At 42.4% G+C, this 12,861-nt stretch overlaps 2 protein-coding genes across 4 annotated transcripts in view; one reads left to right on the top strand and one right to left on the bottom strand.

Annotated features, from left to right (window-relative positions):
* Positions 1-12,861, bottom strand: part of LOC139073049 (uncharacterized) — a 725,027-nt gene that overhangs the window by 33,648 nt on the left and 678,518 nt on the right. The gene's annotated exons all lie outside the window — the stretch shown is intronic.
* Positions 7,855-12,861, top strand: part of col22a1 (collagen, type XXII, alpha 1) — a 139,247-nt gene continuing 134,240 nt past the window's right edge. For 2 of the 3 annotated variants that reach the window (XM_070556158.1, XM_070556160.1), the window contains exon 1: positions 7,855-8,468. The gene's annotated coding sequence lies outside the window, so the exon portion shown is untranslated. Of the gene's footprint in view, positions 8,481-12,861 lie in introns of all 3 variants that reach the window. The other variant, XM_070556159.1, reaches the window with a different exon arrangement.

Below are 12,861 nucleotides of genomic sequence, written 5' to 3' on the forward strand. Positions count from 1 at the left end.
TATAAAATGTGTATTCGAACTGGCCCACCAGTGCATGCTAGCTAATACGCCTTATCCATGGATGCTTTGTTGTGTTGGCGTGTGACTCGAGACTGCAAAGTGCCCTCTTCTTTTCTGTTTACGGTCATAAGCATCTATGCTAACAGTCTGAAGAGGGTACGGCAGATATTTGGAAAAACTCCTCTTACACTGTAACCCCGAATAAGTTCACTGAACTCAAAATTTATGAGGAAACTGATTACCTAATAATTTTTAAGTTAACTTATCTAAAAACTAAGTTTACCATAACCTAAAAAATATGACCTGAATAAAATCAAAGCATTTAACTACCTCCAACCTATAACTTAGAACTTAAGCAACTTACAAAGTTTTATTTCACCAAACTTGCATATTTTATTTTATTTTAAGTATATTACATGTTTTTACTAACTTAAATAATATAACTTATATGAACTCTAAATGGACCTATTAAACTCTAACCCAAATAAGCTGAATTTACTTAAAAGTGACAATGTGACAGGCTGGTGAAGGCAGTGACTAACACCAGATCATGACTCACACACCCCTAGATGCTAACAGCCAATGAAAGTGGGACACTCAAAGTCAAGTCAAGAGTATCTGGTGTGAACAACCACAGTATTAATAACAATGGGACGGCACAGCCATACAGCATTACTTTGACCAACCTCCTCACTTATGGGGCCAACATGATACAAAAAGTAACACCACATCTGCAACACTGAATGGAATAATAACTGAGAACAACAATCCTCCACAATGAACATGCATAAACACCCCAAAATAGAGCAAAATAACTGAAAATACGACTACCCACAATTCACCACGCCCAGCAGTTGTTTATTGTTCCTGCAATCCATCAAAATTGCTAGTTTGTGGTTGTTTTTCCTGGAAATCCACAACTGTCTGATAAAAAGATACAAGTCTTTTTATCAGACACACTTTAGGGTTGACGTAAAGACGAACGGAATAACATAGAAACATAAAATAATAAATCAATCATTTTTTGTTAACTTTAATCATTAAAGTTAAGTTTTATTGATTAATTAAAGTTATGCTTACTTAAAAAAAGAAATAGTTCAGATTAATTAAAACGTTTGAGTTCAATCTACTTAAAACAAGGAAAAAGTTGAACAAGCTCAACACATTTGAGTTCTAAAAACATTTTTTTATTATGAGTTTTATCTACTCAATATATTTGATTATTTTGAACTTTTGACTTTACAGTGCAGCCTGAAGTTTACCCGGCGATTTACCGACTTTGAAGCCAAGACATTGACATTTCAACTCCTCAGGAATTTGTTTGTTGTTGTCGAGGAAACCGCACCAGCCATCCTCCATCAGGGGTGGGTAACTCCAGTCCTCGAGGGCCGGTCTCCTGCATCTTTTTGTTGTTTCCCAGTTAATTCACCTGTTCAGCAGCTCATCAAGCTCTGCAGAAGCCGGTTAATCACCTGCTGATTGAAATCAGGTGTGTTGAAAAAAAAAAGCACACCTGATTTCAATCAGCAGGTGATTAACCGGCTTGTGCAGAGCTTGAAGAGCTGCTGAACAGGTGAATTAACTGTGTTGGAACTGGGAAACAACAAAAAGATGCAGGAGACCGGCCTCCGAGGACTGGAGTTGCCCACCCCTGCTCCAGATGGTTTTTCATTTTGGCCCAGTTTGAATTTGAGTGTGACACTCCTGGCTGAAAAACACGTGTTTTTTTTTCCCCTTAATGATAAACAGATGCCTGCAAATCAGAATAAATCCCTCTATGGTAAGTTGATAATTAAAGTACGTTTAATGAGGAAAATAGAAAGCTTAGATAAATGGCTCATTGGGTAGCTAGTTTCAAGGTTCTTGGAGAACTGATACCAGTTCTGTGGGATTGGGTTTGCTGTGTTGTTCTTTTCTTTCTGTAACCCCAAACAGGCTCCATGATGTGGAGATCAGTGCTCTAGGGGTCAGACCATCTGCTGCTGGACTCTCTCTTGTCTTTGTCACTGGAGATGGTGAGTAGCGGTGCATTTTAAGCTTGTTGCCTAGCTGCAGACCTCATTTCAAACAAGTGATTGCCTCAGTGGGATGGTTCTGCAAGAAAGATAAGAATGTAAATAACAAAAATCTGAATCCACCTCCAGTCGGTTTTACTGTAAAAGGAAATGTGAAAAGAAAGATGTTTGAGTGTCAATAAATGACTTTAACCATGATGAATTTGCTTAATTTTGTCATTTGGTTTTTGATAAGATGAACAATATAACTTTTTAAAATGTGAGGATAAATCACAAACGCATCGCTGAGCTGCTTTCTTCCATCCTTGTGAATGTCTTTGCTGTGAGGAGAAGCATCACCGCTCCACCGGTGTGTTTTATGCAGAGGAGGCCTCTGGCACCATCTGGTGTCTGGTTAAATGCTAAAATGTGTGCTTTGTATTTTGATTTCATGGATTTATTTACTCGGGTCATTTCCAAAACAATCCAACCCTTAATAAATAGACAGAGAGATCATTCCCAAAGCCCCATGCACGAATAAAGTAAAAAAAAAAAAAAAAAAAAAAACAGTAAAAATGCCTAAAGTTTTTTCTTTTACACACACTTGCCTTAGTGTCATTTGAGCAGCAAGTGCTCACCCTCTCACTAATTTCATGTGATTTTATTGAGGTAAGCAAACTGGCTGGTATCATGTAAGAAATATTTGGAGATCAATGCGAATCTAATTTTAGTATTTTTACAGCAAAACTTGTGTTGCCTTTGAGCAAACAGCAGCAAAGAATGGAACCGTAGCAAGGTCCTTAATCTGAGCTAAAAGGCACGTTTAACAGTCAGAGCTCATTGTGCTGCAGTGGAATTTCATTGGTTGCTTCACTGAAATCTGCCATATGTTTTTACTTCAGTAAAAAGTACAGATGAGGGAGTAAAAACAACTTAGGTAGAAGCCAAAGTATCACAGAAATTTCTGACTTAAGTAAAATGATTAAAGCATGCATTTTCATGTGTACTTGAAATGAAAAGTATTCAACTTTATTATGCAACTCTTTCATCTGTTTAAATCGTTTTTGTGTGCCAGTAAGTGATAAAATACAGCAGAGATATTCAATTCCAGGCCTGGAGGGCCGATATCCAGCACATCTAAAGAGTAACTAACCCCCAGAATAACCTTTTTGTGCTCATGAACAGAATAACCGGGTCTTTACAAATGCAATCTTTCTGTTTCTGTGCATTTTGACATGTTTGCGTAAACTTGATTGAATCTAGAATCTAGGTCTAAAACATCTCAGTGCTGCCCCCTGTGTGTTGAACTGCGGCTACTGCATTTCAAACTTGTGATTGGCTGGTGCTGGAACAATGTCACATCATCGGTACAGACTCCCCCCACCCCCCCTTCCCTCCCTCCCAGGATGGAAATTCCCCACACTTGGCCATGCCACTCCATGCCTCCTGGAAACGCCCACTTCCATAGCATTTTTCACATCTTGCCTGGGGCTGAAGTTACGTTTTCTGATGGTGTGCAGTCTCTCTCTAAGTTTTAACTCTGCTTCAACACACCTGGTTTCAGTCAGCAGGTAATTAACAGAATTCTGCAGAGCCTGATGAGCTGCTGCACAGGTGACTCAACCACTGAATCAAACGTTTTGGAGCAGAGCAACAACTAAAACATGCTGGATGCCAGCCTTCCAGGCCCAGAATTCAGTACCCACGCTTTACCGCCCCCTGTGGCCAGAATGCTGGACTTGCAATTTTAGACTGGCGGGTGCGCCCTGTTGGTGGAGGGTAGGGTGTTGCCAAATTCACTGAAATAAAATAAAAACAGTGTAGATAAGTGAGTCTACTCAACGTTTACGTAAAGTAAGAGCTTAATGAACCTAAAGATGTTCTGATGTGAGATCCACAATAAATATAAAACAGGCTAACATGTAGCTACCCTACAACAGAGTAATGGTGGCATTTGATTATCATTTTGTTTATCACTATGGTGTCGAGCCACGTGCAACGAGAGGAAATGTTGTCCGCTCAATTTAAAAACGCCTTGCTGCATGTGAACGCTCAAAACCTCAAACAGGCAGCTAAAACGATGCAATAGAAAAACACCTGGCCTCCATCTGTCAGCCACACATGGGAAGGAGGTAGCAGGCCAGCTCATGGCCTCTTCACACCCACATGGTCTTCAGTAGCCTGGGGGTATCTTTGAGAAGCCTACTGAGTATCAGCTAGCAGCTGCTAGACGACAGGGAGACAAAAATAAAAAACTTTAGCTGGCGCAACAGGAAGGCACACTTGTTCCTTGTGAGCTGGAGGTGACATTGAATAAAAATCCAGTCATGAAAGTAAAACACTTCGTCTGGCACGGGCTGGTGAGAGTACTGGAGTTTCCTCTAGCTTCCTCTGAGACAACTGATGACGTGCTCCAAAAAGAGAAAGCAGCTGACATGCGCCAGCCTCACAGAGCCTTGTGGAGACAGATGTTTAGTCTGAGTGGTCTCAGGCGCCCAGGTTGCTGTGTGCAGGACATCTGCACTTCTTCACCTCCATCCTGGAGTAAAGCTTGAAATGCCCGTGACAATGAGGCACCGTGCACGATCCCACCCACCTTTCAGCTTGAGGTTAGTTGGAAGGCATCTGAGGCTCAGAGGAGCACATTGTCGTAAAGACGATCAGTGCAACCTAAGAACATTGTGTGTGTAAGAGATTGTTAACAAATGGAGGCAAGCCAGTCCCATGTGTCCAAGGCGAAGGACCGTCACATGCATGAAAGACCATGACAGATTTATCAGGCACCCTCCTGCCAACAGGGATGTGCCAGGAGAAACCACGAGGAGGGTGGCAGTTAGCAGTCTGCAGTATGCCCAGAGCAGCTGCATCATGCAGCAGCAATGCATGATGGTGTTCGGTCAAGTTTATAAAAGCACACCACTGAGCTGTCAATAGAGATCATTAAATTAACCAGTTACACACAAAGTTAGCCTAAAGAGCAAGTTCACTGAGAAACCGTTTGTTACTTGTTATAACTTTGATTTTCACATGCAGGCGAAATGTGAAAATAGTCTTCTACCCCTATTTCCTGCATTAGCTGTTGATAGAAAATAGATGAGGAAATGGTCAGGTCAGAAAAACCCACAAGTTAAAACAAAGAATCACTTCGGAACGGTCTTCTGGGGGAAAGCTAGAGCAGTTACTCGGAAGAAAAAACAACAACCCAAAAAGCATCACAACGCTCTCCAGCCAGGCAGTCCACCATCAGCGATCATGAGACTTACCGCTGTGAGGCAAAATAGTTTTTGAGGTGCGAGGTCAGTAATGAGTCGTGGGTGCCTCTCTGAGGGGAGGTGAGAGAACATCTCTGGAGTCCCTTTGGACGCACAATGCTTTCTTTATGCAGCAGGTAGGGTAGATGTTCTGCACAGGAGACGGTGGTGAATCACTCATTCTGGGGTACTTTGTGATCACATGCACTAACGTTTCCAAACCAGACTTGTATGTATCCTGTTGGGATGTATTTTTCTGAAACCAGCTATCAGATTTTTGGTTTTAATGAATGGATGGGTCAAGTTATTTAGGCACCAACAGTTCTTTTAGCCATTACTGTCGGCTGTTTTATTATCTGTGATAAATACAAAGGTTTTTTCTAGGTAGGGCTAGGGGGCTGCTAAAATGGACCTTCTAAGCAGGTATTTGTCCCTGACCGTGGATCTGAAGCATGATGAAAGAAGGATTCAAGTTTTTTTGCTCATTTGGGGTGATGTCGGTCATAAATTTAAATGTAGACCCATTCGTAAACTATATACATGTGTTGTGCCCTTGTAGCCTGCTCCAAAAGCAGCTGATCTTTCTATTAGTTTCTTATGGACAACATTTACCATGCCATACGATACGATACCAATCAATACGATACGATGCAATACGATATGAGACGGTACGGTGCTGTACCATGTCGTGACATGCTGCACCATTCCACAACAGTATTTCTGTAGCACATTTAAAAACGGCTTGAGTGCTGATCAAAGCGCTGCACAGGACAATAAATCAGCCAATACAAAACTTCTACAACAAACACAAAAAGGAGTCACTCCCCAAAAGCCAAGTCATAAAAGTGGGTCTTCAGTGATTTAAAGACATCAATGGAGGAAGACTATCTAATTGTGAGGGGCAATCCATTCCAGAGCACGGGGGTGGCATACAAAATGTCCGCTCCCCCCTTGCTTTATAGTTCATGGAAGGAGCAGCGAGCGGTCAGCTGACCTCGGTGAGCGTAGCGGTACATAAGGAGTGAGCAGGGCTGATAAGTAGAAAGGTGCAAGACTATTCAAAGCATCAGCCTCTTTTGTAAATTTGTTTCAGCACCTTCAGATTATTACCCAATGTTATCATCATTTTTACTGTAGTTATGAAATGCAGATTCATCACCAAGTTGAAGATGGGAGTTTATTCTAACAATTTGCATCCCAAACCTTTCAGAAATCGAATGAAAAATGACTAAATTCTCATAAAGGTCTGTGAAAGCAGAACACTTCAAATGTCACCATCTGCTGGTCACAGCATAGAACGGAGGATCAAAGCAACTTATACCCCAGTTTTTATCTCCTATAAGCAAAATATTCGTGTGCAAGAAGAGAGACTTTTATGAGAATCTTAAAATATGTAAGGGTTTGCTGGCAAATACAGCTCTGAGCATAAAGCTACATAACACTGTCCTGACCCTTACTTAAGATGTAACTGCTGCATCTTTAAAAGGTCCAACGACTTGTCAGCTTCATTGCTTTCAAACACATTTAGAGCATATTTAGAAGCGAGATGGTCCATCTGATGTGGAGGGTTGAGAGCTGGCTGTCAGTCACATACCAGATGGCTTTCTCCAGCACGGCAGAGCCTGCAGCATCACACTCACACAACGTGCCGGTCACCTCTTTAGCACTCTCCACACACTGTGACAGACGGTTTCTCAGACATTTACAATCACTCATGTGGTGCATCTGTCTTAAACCATCAGCCCACTTCCTGTCCACTCCATACTGAGCCTACATAAATCCTGGCATGTGCTCTCTGGTTTCCTTGGCTACAAAGACACTGCAAATAGACCTGCATGCAACAGCCAGCTTGTTTATTTTCCATGACATTCACATATTGAGGTGGTTCTGCATTTGATCTGAGAGAATTTATAGAGTTGCAAAAACATGCAGATACTTAATAAAAGCTTTACCAGCAGCCACAAGACGGGGGAAACACTCCTAGTGCAGCTGTTCTTCAGAGAATTAGAGCATGAGACGAATAAACGGCTGCTGTTTCGCATAAACCTCACCTTCATGATATGTATTAAGCTGTTTAAAGCTGCAATGGCAAATCTGCAGAACAAGCTTGCTTGTAAACACAAACACGTCACAGATACCTGTCGAGCATAATCCCAGGACCACATCCACGTTTACCAGAACCCGCATTACCTGAGTGAACGAGAACGCGCTGAACACCAGTCGCCATTTTCTGTGACTAAACGTCTCTTGTTGTCCATGACTTCACACGGTGCGGTGGTTCAGTGAGACCGACAACTGGATGGTCCAGTCGGTTTTGGTGCAACATGTCGTTGGTGCAGGGTTTTAGACGAATGCAAAAGAACCATATTCATTCATTATTTTGGGTATCTCCACAGTATAGTTATAGCTATACGGTGTTAGAATGTCCTTAAGAGGCATGAAAAGCAATGTTCCAAGCTATGACCACCAATATCGTACATCACATAAAACAAAATACACACTAGGAAGGAACTCAAGACTAAAATAAGTTTAAAAGCCACATTAATGTGAGAGTGTACCATTTTGTTTGTAAAAACACTCCACGAGTACACCAAATATGTCCGAGTTCGTACACTTAACACAAAACTAGCAGCACTGTAATCATCTCTGCAGTCTATATACAACCCTCTCCACAAGTGAGTGTCTGATGGAAACCAAGGCAGCCCAGCCCACCACCAGAGCCAGGGTGGCTCCGTTGTGGCTATCACAGTGGCAGCGGCTGGACAGTGGAGGCCATGGCCAAGAAGCTATGCCTTATCCTGGAGGAGCATACTTCAGATGGGTGCAGCCAATGGAGGAGAGAGGGAAAAATGGGACGAAAATATCCAGAAAGTTAGATCTATATTTGGCTACGCCTCCCCGTCTTTCTTCTTTATGTGTGAGCCACAGCAAGTGGAGAACAGAGCCACCTCATCTCCCAGTGAAACCCTACACTTTCTGCTGTTCCCTCCCACTCAGCCCAACAAGGTTGCTGAAGTTCACATCAAAACACTTTTGAACAACACTCTACACTGGATTGTTGCCTTGGATTAAATACCAAGCTCATTTTGAATTCTGGTGCCAGCAGGAGGAACCCTTTGGATTATTGTCACCTGATAATGATGCTACCTAGGTGCTGACTGAAGGCGTGAGCGCCTCAAAGCCAAGAGACAGGCTCCTCCAGTGACGCTGACACACAGGCCAGGTAAGAAAAAAGGTCAGTCACCATGTTTTACCGGTCCATTCCTCTGAAAAGTGGCTCTAAAATCCTCTTGTGATTTCTTGCAAATGTTAAATTCGTGACAAGACGTTTATTTTTTTAATCCACATGTTGTTTAGACATTCTAGAAGAAACCAAGCTTTCTTTCCTCTTCCTGGACTGAGTGTATAAAACCCTTCTGGTTTTCACATTGAGGAAATGATAAACTTGATGCTTCTGTTAGAAAGATCCAGGGTGCAGTCCCAGGTTTACCATTGAGTCAGGAAGTGGAAACAGGCCGGACCTTACGGACCTGCTGTGTCTAAGACTCAGGTTCAGAGGCTGAAACCACATTTGTTTTCAGCTTTACTTCAGATAATAAATCTGCTTGTAAAAATGCAATGAAGTACCAATCATTTTAACTTTAAACGGCTCCGTGATGTAATGGTTGGGCCTGTTACTCACGGTGTCTATCTGCAGACACAGGATGTGAGAAAATACACCAACGTCTGGTTGAAATGACTATATAACATTTTTATGTTTTATACTGCAAAATAAATAAATCACTTTTTCTAACATTTATCTTCCACCAGCATCAGAGTAAGGGTTGCAGTTTCCTTTTAAATTAGTAACTCTCTCTAACTTTTTGAGAAATATTCAAACCATCCTATAAAATTCCACTTGCAAGTTCATGCCAACAGTCCTCAAAGGCAGAGACGTCAGACAACATCAAGTTAAAAGTGGGAACCCAAAGAAACCTGACTGGGACTCATTTCTTGGTCTTTAAAAGCATCCAGTTTAGAGCTGTTTAGCTCCCATTCCATCAGAACAGGTAATGAGCAGAATTATTCCCGTGCAGAATCAGATAAGGAAATTGGCATCTTAAATACACAAGACCCTCTTTATTCCACCTTCTATACAGCCTCAGCCACAGACAGCAGCCTGCTGTTGGTAAAAATATCTCCACTCAGTATTTCCTGGAATTAGAGTCTGCTTAATCACTATGCTTTTCAAAATTACACTACACTGCAAAACAGACATTCAGAAAAGTAGAAACGTGTTGTTTTTAGTCATTTTCTTATTTAGTCTAAAAATCAAACAAATGTTTTTATCTGCATAAATAGCATGGATTGAAATAAAGAAAATACACTTAAATATGACTGCTTTTCTTGTTTTGATAAAACAAAATGCTAACGGGGTTAGCTAAAGATGCTCGACTGGAATTCTTAAGATTGGCAAGATAATCTAATGTTAGCTAGCTTACCCCATTGGCCAATTCTTTCACTCAAAGCCAGAAAATTTGGTCATATTTGAAATTGCTAATCTGCAACAAGCTAGTTTTTAAACACAAACACGGAAGAGCCCTGCACGGGCCTAAAATCTGAGCCCGTGTCAGCCCGGCCCGAGGGGGTGGAGCCCCAGCCCGACCCGGCCGAAAAGGTTTTCAGGATTCTCTGGCCCGACCCGAGCCCAACTTTTTTTAACCAACTAAATGAAAACAAAGTGCGTCAATCCTGACCAATGTGTTAAAAGACGTGCAGGTTCCGATCATTTTGTTTTTCCCTCATTTACCGTCACGGAGATAACGGCGCAGTGCGCCTGGCTCTGGTGGTAATCAAGTTAAATTTTATCTCTTTCCAACAATTTTCACAAGAAAACAGAACAGTCAAAAGCAGGGCTTGTGTTGACCGGACAGTTCCCGTGTTTGACCGTTTATTTTGACGGAGAAAGAATAGAAAGAACTACCCCGACGCATGCAGACGAACTGACACTTTATTCGTTACGCACATCGCAGATGTAGCTAAAAGATTCCCATCTGAACATCTGAGCTGCTCAGCGCGTACATAAGGTACACAGCGAGCTGAAGATGTGGAGATTGGCTTGGAGCGCGTCTCAGAACCAGAGCGCATGCAGGAAGGTTCCTCCCACTGAAGCGAGTGTTTCCCAAACCCGGTCTCTCAGAGAGACTTGTCACTTAGAAAATGTTCCCTGATTATGAAACTTTGGCTGAATAGCGCTTGTTCCTGTCTCCAATGTGGCGACACATCCAGGAGCCGTCTGAGGAGAATCCCTGAATCTCTTCAGCTCAGGAAGCGCCTATGATTACGCACAAGCGTGACCCGTCAACCCGGTCTCACAGTAAGACCGGGTTGGAACTGTTCAGGTTTACGCAGACAATCTTTACATTTAGAATTAGCTTACAGATATAAAATTAATTCAGTAAAATATAAAGCTTTTTATTTAAATATCCATTCATTATTTTACAAGCACAGAGAGCCGCATCAGATTCAGATCAGCGGGAAGATTCCTCCGACTGAATTCAGTCGGAGGAATCTTCCCGCATGCGCTCTGGTTATGCGACGCGCTCCAAGCCCCTCTCCACATCTTCAGCTCGCTGTGCACCTTATGTAGTACACGCTGACAGCGAGCTGCGCTGAGCTGTGTCCAGCTCAGATGTTCAGATGGGAATCTTTTCTTGAGTGATTTAGCTACATCTGCGATGTGCGTAGAATAAAATGTCAGTTCGTCTGCATGCGTCGGGGTAATTCTTTCTATTCTTTCTCCGTCAAAATAAACGGTCAAATACGGGAACTATCTGGTCAACACAACACAAGCCCTGCTTTTAACTGTTTTCTTGTGAAAATAGATAAAATTTAACTTAATTAACACCAGAGCCAGGCGCACTGCGCCGGTATCTCCGTCACTGTAAATGAGGGAAAAACAAAATGATCGGATCCTTTTCTGACCTTCCCCACCTACAAAGTTTAATTACAACAATCAAACGTGACAGAGCCTGGATTTGTATTCTGAACAGTCTAAACATGTTTTAAAAAGAAACGTATGACAAAAGTGGTACCTGCTCAGTAAAACCACCAACAGGGTGAAAAATATCTAAATATTGTAGCAGAGACGGGCTACAGCTTCTGGATCCACTTTATATAAATCGTTTTATTGATTATCTTCCTATGAAAGATAACTTTGACGTACACGAGCAACCGGTACCAGCTGCTGTCACCTGTTGTGAGCAGCGCTCTGCTGTCTGAGGCTAGGCCCCGCCCACAACGCCGCGGCTGCTGTGGCTCCCAGTGTTTTCTTTACTGTGGGAAACGGGTAATAATGGCTCTTTGATGGGAACAGGTTGACGATCCCTGGTTTAAGTGTTTCAAATTTTTTTAATGAATTCGATTAAAAATAAAGGCGCCCGGCCCGGCCCGTGTCCGAGGTAATTACACAGTCGCTGGCCCGTAGCCTGGCCCGAGGGCCGTCGGGCCGGGCCGACCCGACGGCCTAGGGCTTCAGTGCAGGACTCTAAAACACGGTGATGGAACGCTCACCCCTCCCATTGGCTACCATCATTAGGCCACGTCCACCTGTTACCATAACCCACATTGCTTGAGGAAACAAGAAAACACTTGTTTTCTATGTCCACATGTCTTTTGTTGTCCGTGACCTCAAATGGCATTTTTCTTTTTGGTAGCAGTGGTAGCAGCTGGCTGTTTCTTTGGCAGTTTTGAGTGGATAACCTTCTCACAACAGTGGTGTTCTCTTGCAAAATGCGTGAGCGCGTAATGAGAGGACCCAGGTACATGCAGAAGTGCAGTGGTTTGGACCAACTCCTGGTATTTGCTGAGGCTTTGAGACAGTAAATAAGAATTTTCATTAATAAGCTCACTAAAATCTGTTTAAAGCTATACTATGTAAAAACATTGTTACGGGACATAAATAATGTTCCAAGCTAGCTTGTTTTGCAGATTTGCTAGTGCAGCTTTACTATTTTTTTACCTCAAGTAGTACTGTTTTTGCAGATGACAATATTTATTCTTTTTAGACTAAAATAAAAAGCAAACGCCTAAAACAAAGCTTCTCCATACTTTCTTGAAAATCAGTTTTTGCAGTGTATACCTAAGTACGTTGGTCAGCCCTTCAAGATACACTTGGAGGTGGATTGAAACCTGGTAGGCCAGAAAAGACTATTCTGTCTAACCATAAACAGGCGGTGGTATTAAAAAGGACAAAAACTAAACTATCATACAACTCCGACCCTACGTCCCCTTCCACCTTTGACTGTTTCATATGGAGAAAACATGCATGAACAATAAGTTCAATGGAAACATCAGAGTGCACTGAAAGGTGGTGTAGGATAGTAAAAGCCTTTTCAGTTCCTGACGTTTTATTGCTTTCCAAGTTGTTCATACGTCAGCCTTTCCCCAGCCTCCTCAGAGTGCACACCCACCCTGCCGTGAGACACTCTTCCTGCCAGGATGCGCCCATGTTTAGGCTACAGTCAGCCACACATCACTTCTTCTACAGCAGGAACCCGCACAACCACTGCTGTACAAAAGTACATAAATTCAGACTATTGGGGATTTTTTTCTTCTGCCACCAAGTCATAAACCAA

Source organism: Nothobranchius furzeri, chromosome 11 (genome assembly GCF_043380555.1).
Source record: "Nothobranchius furzeri strain GRZ-AD chromosome 11, NfurGRZ-RIMD1, whole genome shotgun sequence".
In the NCBI taxonomy this organism is placed as follows: domain Eukaryota; kingdom Metazoa; phylum Chordata; class Actinopteri; order Cyprinodontiformes; family Nothobranchiidae; genus Nothobranchius; species Nothobranchius furzeri.